Genomic DNA, 7,803 nt, shown 5'->3' with positions numbered 1-7,803 from the left:
ATCAGACTGTAAACAATGGAAGCCCTGAGTTGTGAAAACATTTGGAAAATCCGTGGGAACAAAAAAAAAATTTCTCCATATCTGACGATATTGACTCGAGGGTCCGCATAGGAATTGTTTCCACGGTGGACGCAAGGGGATCGCCCGGAGGGGACGAGGCGAATCTGTATGTCAGTAGGTGAGCTCGGAATTCGAGATCGTGTTAGAGAGGGGTAGGGATGCTTTTGCAGCGGACAGAGAGGGAGCTGCGGCGTGGAGGAGGAGGTGATAAAAGCGTTGCGGAGGGTGGAATTGGAGGAGGGGAGGTGGTTTTGGGAGTAGGCAAAAAGAGACCGACTCGTAGGGGAGAAGGGTTACAGGCGGGACGCAAGTAGGAGGATATAGTAGTAGGTTAGGAGTAAAAGGCGGGCTACGGGGACGCGCGCGGGCCCCATTGCGCAGGGCTGTTTTGGCCCGGGGGGAGGGAATAGGAGCGGAGTTGCATCATAGCAGCGCGGTGGGGCACGTGTTTTTCCCCCTTGGCCTGGAGGGGTAGGCAGCGGGGGTTGTGGAGGCAGAGCGTGGCGGTATCGGAGGGGAAGGCCATCCCCGTGTTCGGCTGCGAAAGGGCGGAAGGCTGTTCAGTCTGCGCTCGCAGTGGGTCGCAGGAGCTTTCCCGTGCGGAGAGAGGAGGACGAAGTTTTTGAGGGTGGTGTGGCCCCCGCGTTGCCGGGAGGCGGAGGTGGGGGGCCTTGGGGGTGGTTGTTTTAGTGGGACTTGGTCGCGAGGGGGGAGAGAAGGTACTTAGGAGAGTGTTGGAGGGAAAGGTGTGCGGAGGTTGGACTCGTAGTTTTGGGGCCGTTTTGACGGTGCGTTGGCCGCGAGGGTTGCCGGGAGGGACAAGGACGGGACGCCGGCGAGAGGAGTCGTCATCCCTCGCTGCCGCATCGGCTGTGTACCTGGCCCCTTGTTGCTCCAGTGGAGTCATCCACCTCCTCCTCCTCCTGGCTTGCAGTTATTTCGGTGAATATTTCTTTTGTCGATTAATTCCTTGCATGCTACATAGTGGGCGAGACGTGAGTTTGAATACCGGTGTGTAAAATTTTGACAGGAAATTTGCCCTGCGAGTGCCTCAGGAAGCCCGTGAGCGTAGCTTTTCAAGGCTTTTCTTTTAAGATTTTGTTATTTCTTGTGTTATAGCAAAGCAATTTCACCCCAAAATGTAACAATTTCAAGTCGAGAAAGTTACAGTTTTGAGCAGAAAAACCAAATTTTAAGGTTTGTGTCGATTTAAGGTGTCGGAATGTACGTTCAGGAACTTCATTGAACCGCCTAATAATAAAATCGCTTTCTTAATTGATAACTAATGAAAATGTTTACGGAATCGGGCTGGCTTAGCCCATAATTAAGTTGCGCTGAATATTTTTTTAATATTCATTTGAGAAAAAATGAAATTTTTAGAAAGATGAAAATACTTGTTAAACCCATTGTATCTTATTTTAACCTTATTTAGGTAATTAATACGGTGTATCGTCTACTAATTGCGACGATTCATGAACTCATTATGTCAACTTCTAAACGATCAATTGCCTAATATTTAACATTGGAAATATTTATTTTTTGCATTTCAATTTATTCCTCCTTTTTGTGTAATCCTTTTCTATACCCTCGTATCACTTTTTATTCATACGGTTTTACTTCCAATACTTATGATATAACGCAAAATTTTTGAAATTTCACCTGGGTACTACATCCTATCATATTTTATCACTTGAAAACTACGTATCAGCTTACCTCAACCCCTGAAAGGTATTCCAAGTATTCATCCTTCGGAACTTCAGTTTCTGATTACAAAGTTTTATCGCTAACGGTGATTCAATGTTTCCTTCCCTGTGTGTTTGTTACTCCAATTAAACAAAAATAGCAAACTGTTGATATTTTGTGTAAATAATATGAATAAGAAAGTATGAATTTATTAATTACCCTTTTTTTTGGAAAATTAAGTTTTAAAGAATCTGCGAGAGATTATAATATATTACCATTTACGTCAGTATTTTATTCATTTCAGTGTTCAATGCAACGTTTTCAGTGCCCAGTGTTGCTGGATATTGACCATTGCGTCGCTGATACATATTGTAAGAATACCTTTAGTGAATTTCGTCTTTTTTTGAGAGCTGAGGTCGGACCTTGCAAGGGCTACGATGAGCCACGATCACCGTAAAGCCTGTCTACCGCCCACTTACGTTCCCTTCCTCTCTTGGCGCGTTCTCTGATTTCCTGCTTTTCTCGGTCCGTTTAGACCTATTCTCCTATAGCACGGAGGACGTATGTTATCTATGCTAACGTTCTTAGCTGCCTTTCCACATCATATCTGTTTTGGAATGTGGAATTTTTTTAGAATTTTGGAATATTTATAATTAGTGAAATAATTGTTTCACAACAATTTCTATCCTCAGGAGAGCATATTTTGCAATAAAATTATCTTACCACATCTGGAACGATTTTTTATATTTTATTCTCGTAACTAGCTTCACACTGTTTAAGAAGTGTGAAATAAATAGGAAATAACCCCCACGACGTGTGTGGAGTCGACACAAGATATCATCGATGTATTTGATTGATGATTTTATGAGGCTTGAAAAACTTGATGTGATTTATCATCTATTACATTCATTACCTTAAGTAAATCTGTCACTCCCCTTTTAGGATTTTAGGAATCCTTTTTTTCCTTGATGCAGTTTATATTAGTAAGTCTTGAACATTATCATTAGTTAACAATCTGAATATTGTTTAGATCAGTTATGCACTCTGCTCTCTCATTAGCTAACCTTATAATGTGTAATATTTCTAACCCTGCCGCGTGAACGGCGGTGACATATACAAGAACTGCCATGAGAAAAAATTCCCCTGGACCGGGAATCGAACCACGGACCTTTGGATTTCCGGGCCACTGTGAATTAATCCAGGTTATTTAGTTATCCAGGTTATTTAATTGACATGGGAATTAAAGAACCTGGATAGCGTAATTGTCTGCGCAGTGGCCCGGAAAACCAAAGGTGCGTGGTTCGATTCCCGGTCCAGGGGAATTTTTTCTCATGGTAATTCTTGTACTATAACCTTATAATATTTACGTAATTATTCTCATTAGGTATCCTCCATAATTTGTTCAGTGTATATCAACTTGGCAGCTTTCTTTTCTTCCTGTATATTTGACCATCGACGTTTTTCTCCATCAGATTCCTCATGATGTGGCCGATTAAATTATCTCGTAAAAATCTCAAGGTTTTCAAAATATAGCTCTTTTCGTCCACTCCTACTAGGCCATCCACATTAGGCACTCACTTGGTCGATCCATTTTATTTTCAAAATTCTCCCGTAGCACCTCTCTCTCATTCACAACCCCTATATTACTTTGCGGTTAATCCTTGTCCTTCCCTTCTGTATTCCCCTTCTCTTCTTCGAAGCCGAAAGCCTAACACGTCGTTCTCTATCTCCTCTCACTTCTTTCCAAACACTCGAATGGCCCGCATTCACTCTCTCTCAGTCTAAGTCCTATGGGAACTCCTAACCAATTGTGTTTAATCGCTGACGCCCGGAAAACTCTCTGCTCCATGGCTCCCACCAAAAACCTCCGTTTCCGTAGTTTAGAAGTCCCTTTTTACAGTCCCTTTTATCGCGTTCCCTTTTTTTTCGCGAGTTAAATTTTTTTAATCAATTTTTTTCTTCCTCATCTTTATTTACTTGGAAGTTCGCTGACCCCTGTCATCTACGCGAGCCCAGTCCCGTGGGCCCAGCAACACCCTGGTCCTTCCGCGTCCCTACCTGTGTTCCTCCTCGCCCCGACGATTAAAACGCATAGTCTGCGTTTTCAACGTTATGCCGGATGGATTTGTTCACTTTAGTTTCTGTTTCAGGAGTTTTTTTTCGGACGGCTCAAGTGATACTTCTTTCCGCAGGTCATTGTATGTGTTTCATGAAACTGTGCCGAGATTCGTATTTATGAAGCGATTTGTTTCTCGGTTCTCAATCTAATACGATTAAAGAAATTTTCTCTTGAGCCTTTGCAGGTATTTTTTCTTATTTATTTTTCTCTCAATGGACTTGGCCAACGGCTCGATTTTGGTCATACTCTACAATACAGAAGAAATGGTATTCATTCATTGCTTACATCAAAAAAAATATTTATCAATCTAATGATGACTCTTATATTATAATTTCGTAGCAGGAAACAGAAAAACCCTATGTACGACTTCCGGAGAATTTTATTTCGTGATTCCGACGATTTTTGTTTATTATTAGGTAACTGAAGCGTACTCTTTTAAAAGAACTAAGTTCATTCCTTTGTGGTAGTACAATTTTTTATTTCAAATTAACAATTAATCAAACGCACTCTGAACTAATTTTACCATGTGTGCCAATCTAGCTTCTTTCTTTGCGATACTGCTTTGATGATAGGCAGATTCCGGTCTCATCCCGTCAGGGTCAGAGAATTTACATCAAAAAATGCCAATTGATTCTTCTTGGGAGGGGCAGGTAATCCGTCTGTCGATTGGAACCCATGAATTTGGAAACTCTGCGTTTTTATTGGGTCTTGATGCCTCATCATGATTCCTTTATTACCTGAAAAATTTCTCTCCCCCCCCTCTGCGAGTCTACGTGCTCTTTTATCGCATAGTCCTTAAAGTGACCTGTTACCTTTTCCATTTTGAGCATCTCCTCTTTGGCATTATGGTCGTCGTTTTCAGATTTATTCCCGATTTTCCAGCCATTCATTTTATGTAGTAGTAGTCATTTAAACTAAAAATAGTCTCTCTGATGTTATCATTTTTCAAATTAAATTCGATTAGTATAATGAGCATTACATATTTGGAGACCTAAATAAACAAATTTTTTATTTACTTTTGGTGCCCTTTTTGAGAGTATTGTTTATTATTTCCCAATTATTCCACCCAATTAATTCCTCCTTTTCCTCAATCCCTCAATAATTAGTTTTCACTCACTTAATCATTGAAAAGTATACTATTGACCACCCTGATTTCATTTTGGCATCTATTATTTTCAGGCTGGGGTGTCATTGAAAGTTTATTTGTGACTTTAAATTATCATTAACAATCAATCTGTATCGGAAACAGTAACCGTAACGTTTTAATCCAAAAATTGTTGAAGAACCTTGTTTATGAATAATATTTTTCTGCAGCTTCAGGTATAAGTTGCTAAATGTAAGAGTTTCGTTTCTTTTGTCGCTACTTTTTTGTTTGTTCCATGATTAGTTTCCGCTACACTGACAATCCCGCACATTCCCTTACACACAGTGAGTACGCTTCATCGAAGTTGTCTTAAGAATATGTTTTTGTTTGAGGCTACGTGAATAAAGGCCTCTGTTGGTGGTTGTGCCCTGGGCGGATGAACCTCCTAAAGAAATCCATCTGCGGCATCTCTCCGTGGCTCATCCCTCTGGCCTTCTTTTTGGAGAAAATAACCGTCACGCGAGCACAACAACGCAGGTGCCGCCTTCCGAGGATGTCAGCAACCTCGTCTTCCACGCGCCCGTTCATTGGTATCCCATTCGCTTTCTGCGGTGTACACAAAGGCAGAATTTCCATATCACCCTCCTCTGCAGAGAGATCATGATTTAGTATCTGAAGACCAAATTCTTCGGATTTTCTTCGGATAAGCTTTGACTAAGCCAAAATTCACGTATATTCAAGCATGAAAGATTTGCATCCAATACATACATCTATCTATTTTCAAAACAGCCTGTCCATAGACAGTGGAAATTGTTTTGGTGTAAAGCGTCTTCAGTGAAAATTTTTTCAGAGGAATGATCAATGAGTGATCAACTAATATACGATTGTGGATCTTACGAATTTACAATGTTAATGCGCATTCGTTCTAAGGGTTTGTTTGTTTATTATGTTTATCCTTGAGTTTATCTAGAGTTTTTTGAAGTTGAGTTTCTTATTGCTGAATTTCTTACCCTTTTCTTGAGTTTTTTGATCGCTTTTTATATCTGAGCGTCTTAATTTCTCTCGTTCCGTGAAGATTTTTCTGTTTGAATGGAAAATCAGGTTGGACCTGCAGCAAGAGGATAACCACTTTTAAATATTATCCCCTATTTAATTTTAGATATAAAATCAGCTAATAATTTGATCTCAGAATTGTTGTTGTGTCCCGAAGAAATTAGTTATTTTAAGGTTAAAGTTGGTAATAAAGCTTTATGCTTATAAAAGGTATGAATATAGTACTACATATTAACAGAATTTCTACAAAAATAAAGCGACCTAGATCAGAAATTAAATTTTAGCCTTATTAGATCGACATCTTAGTCTCACAGTAAAACGTCTGTAAAACCCATGATACTACTACCATTTCTTAAATCAATGTCCTGTAGAATGCCGTGGTAATATAATATGTACATGTCTCCATCTTCTAAGTCTATATCATCATGAATAAACAGTAGTTTGAAAATCAACCGTAGCAATGAATACCCATAGTGGTGTAAAACCCACTCTGGCGGGACTCAAAATCCCGACGACAGAATTAGCCGGCAACTTTAATCCCGCCACCGTTAGAGCAGAAACATATGGTGCTAAATGTTAGAGTAATTTCAATCACCGATTGGTAATCTCTGAGAAAATTGATATTTGTTTTCCGCATTCGATCAATACTATGCTTGTATACTTTACTTATTCTACTCCCACATTATCCTATCCAAATTAGAAAAAATAGTACTTATCGTATACTTTAATTATTCTACTCCCAAATTATCCTACCCATATTAGAAAAATAGTACCTACTTATCGAATTTAATCTCGAATATTCTTTTTTTATAAAATTGAGCATATTTGAGCAAGAACGAAGCCGAGCAAATGAACATGGAGGAAGTTTTCCACAGCAGGCATCAGCTTTATATAATGGCAGATTTATGACTCCTCTTTTCTAAGTCCCATTTGCGCTGATGGAATAAATGCTTTCTTACTTTTCAAAATTAGATTTTGTATCTAAACGACCTGCTTCGGAGACGTTTGGTATCTATCAGCTATAGATATTACTTACCATATGCTACCGTAATATGCTATGGGATTCAAATTGTTGCTTTTTCTGTATTAGCAAATATTGAATGAAGTATGTATCATAAGTACATGATGTTATGTTATAAGAGTGCAAATTTGTGGTAGATGACTGATGCGATTTATTCCAGGACTTTTCTTCACAGAGGCTAAAATTTGAGGAATACGAAAAAGGATTCAAAGATTCCGGAAGAATTCTCTCTCTTTTTCTCTCTCGCTACCCGACCAGTTCAGCGCTCCTGCGTTTTCTCCATACATCTCTCTACAAAGAATTTCCATACCACCTTCTCCTACGGTCCAACGTCCCAGCCTCCCCCTTGAATCCCTCGTCCCATGCCGTGGAAACCAATTTTCCATTCCCAACAGAGTCACTTCCGTTGTTTACACTGCCTGGTCTCGTCACCCTACCTCCCCCCCCCCCTCAAAAGCATCCCCTGCCACCCTCCCACACACGATTCATCCCCACGGCCCGTCCTTCTCCTTCAGAACACGTCCCCCAGCCTTTTTTTATCCCGCGTGCCCTAAAGCCCTTTTGCCCCTCAGTCAACGCTCGCTAGGGCAGGCATTTTCCTCCGAGATGAGTCTAGCATACTGTCATATTGAAGGATATCTGGGGAAGAATTATATTTTTTTCCTGCGCTTGCAGCAATTTTCATGCCCCCTGCAGTTTGAGAATGATTCCACACTCATGTCTTGGAGGTAATTGTAGCAAGCCCTAACCGATGAAAGGAAAAACATTATAAGAATATGTAAA

The 7,803-nt window shown here is 40.3% G+C and overlaps 1 long non-coding RNA gene across 1 annotated transcript in view; it reads left to right on the top strand.

The window, feature by feature from the left end:
- The first annotated feature begins 673 nt into the window (after window positions 1-673).
- The window catches only part of LOC124156080, a 185,838-nt gene continuing 178,708 nt past the window's right edge, over window positions 674-7,803 (top strand). Inside the window, exon 1 of the long non-coding RNA XR_006864263.1 lies at window positions 674-1,002. This is a non-coding gene — a long non-coding RNA (uncharacterized LOC124156080). The remainder of the gene's footprint in view (window positions 1,003-7,803) is intronic.

The sequence above is a fragment of the Ischnura elegans genome, chromosome 3 (assembly GCF_921293095.1).
Source record: "Ischnura elegans chromosome 3, ioIscEleg1.1, whole genome shotgun sequence".
NCBI classification, from domain to species: domain Eukaryota; kingdom Metazoa; phylum Arthropoda; class Insecta; order Odonata; family Coenagrionidae; genus Ischnura; species Ischnura elegans.
Note: the sequence above shows the minus strand (reverse complement) of the source record. Positions and strands in the feature narration are given on the sequence as shown.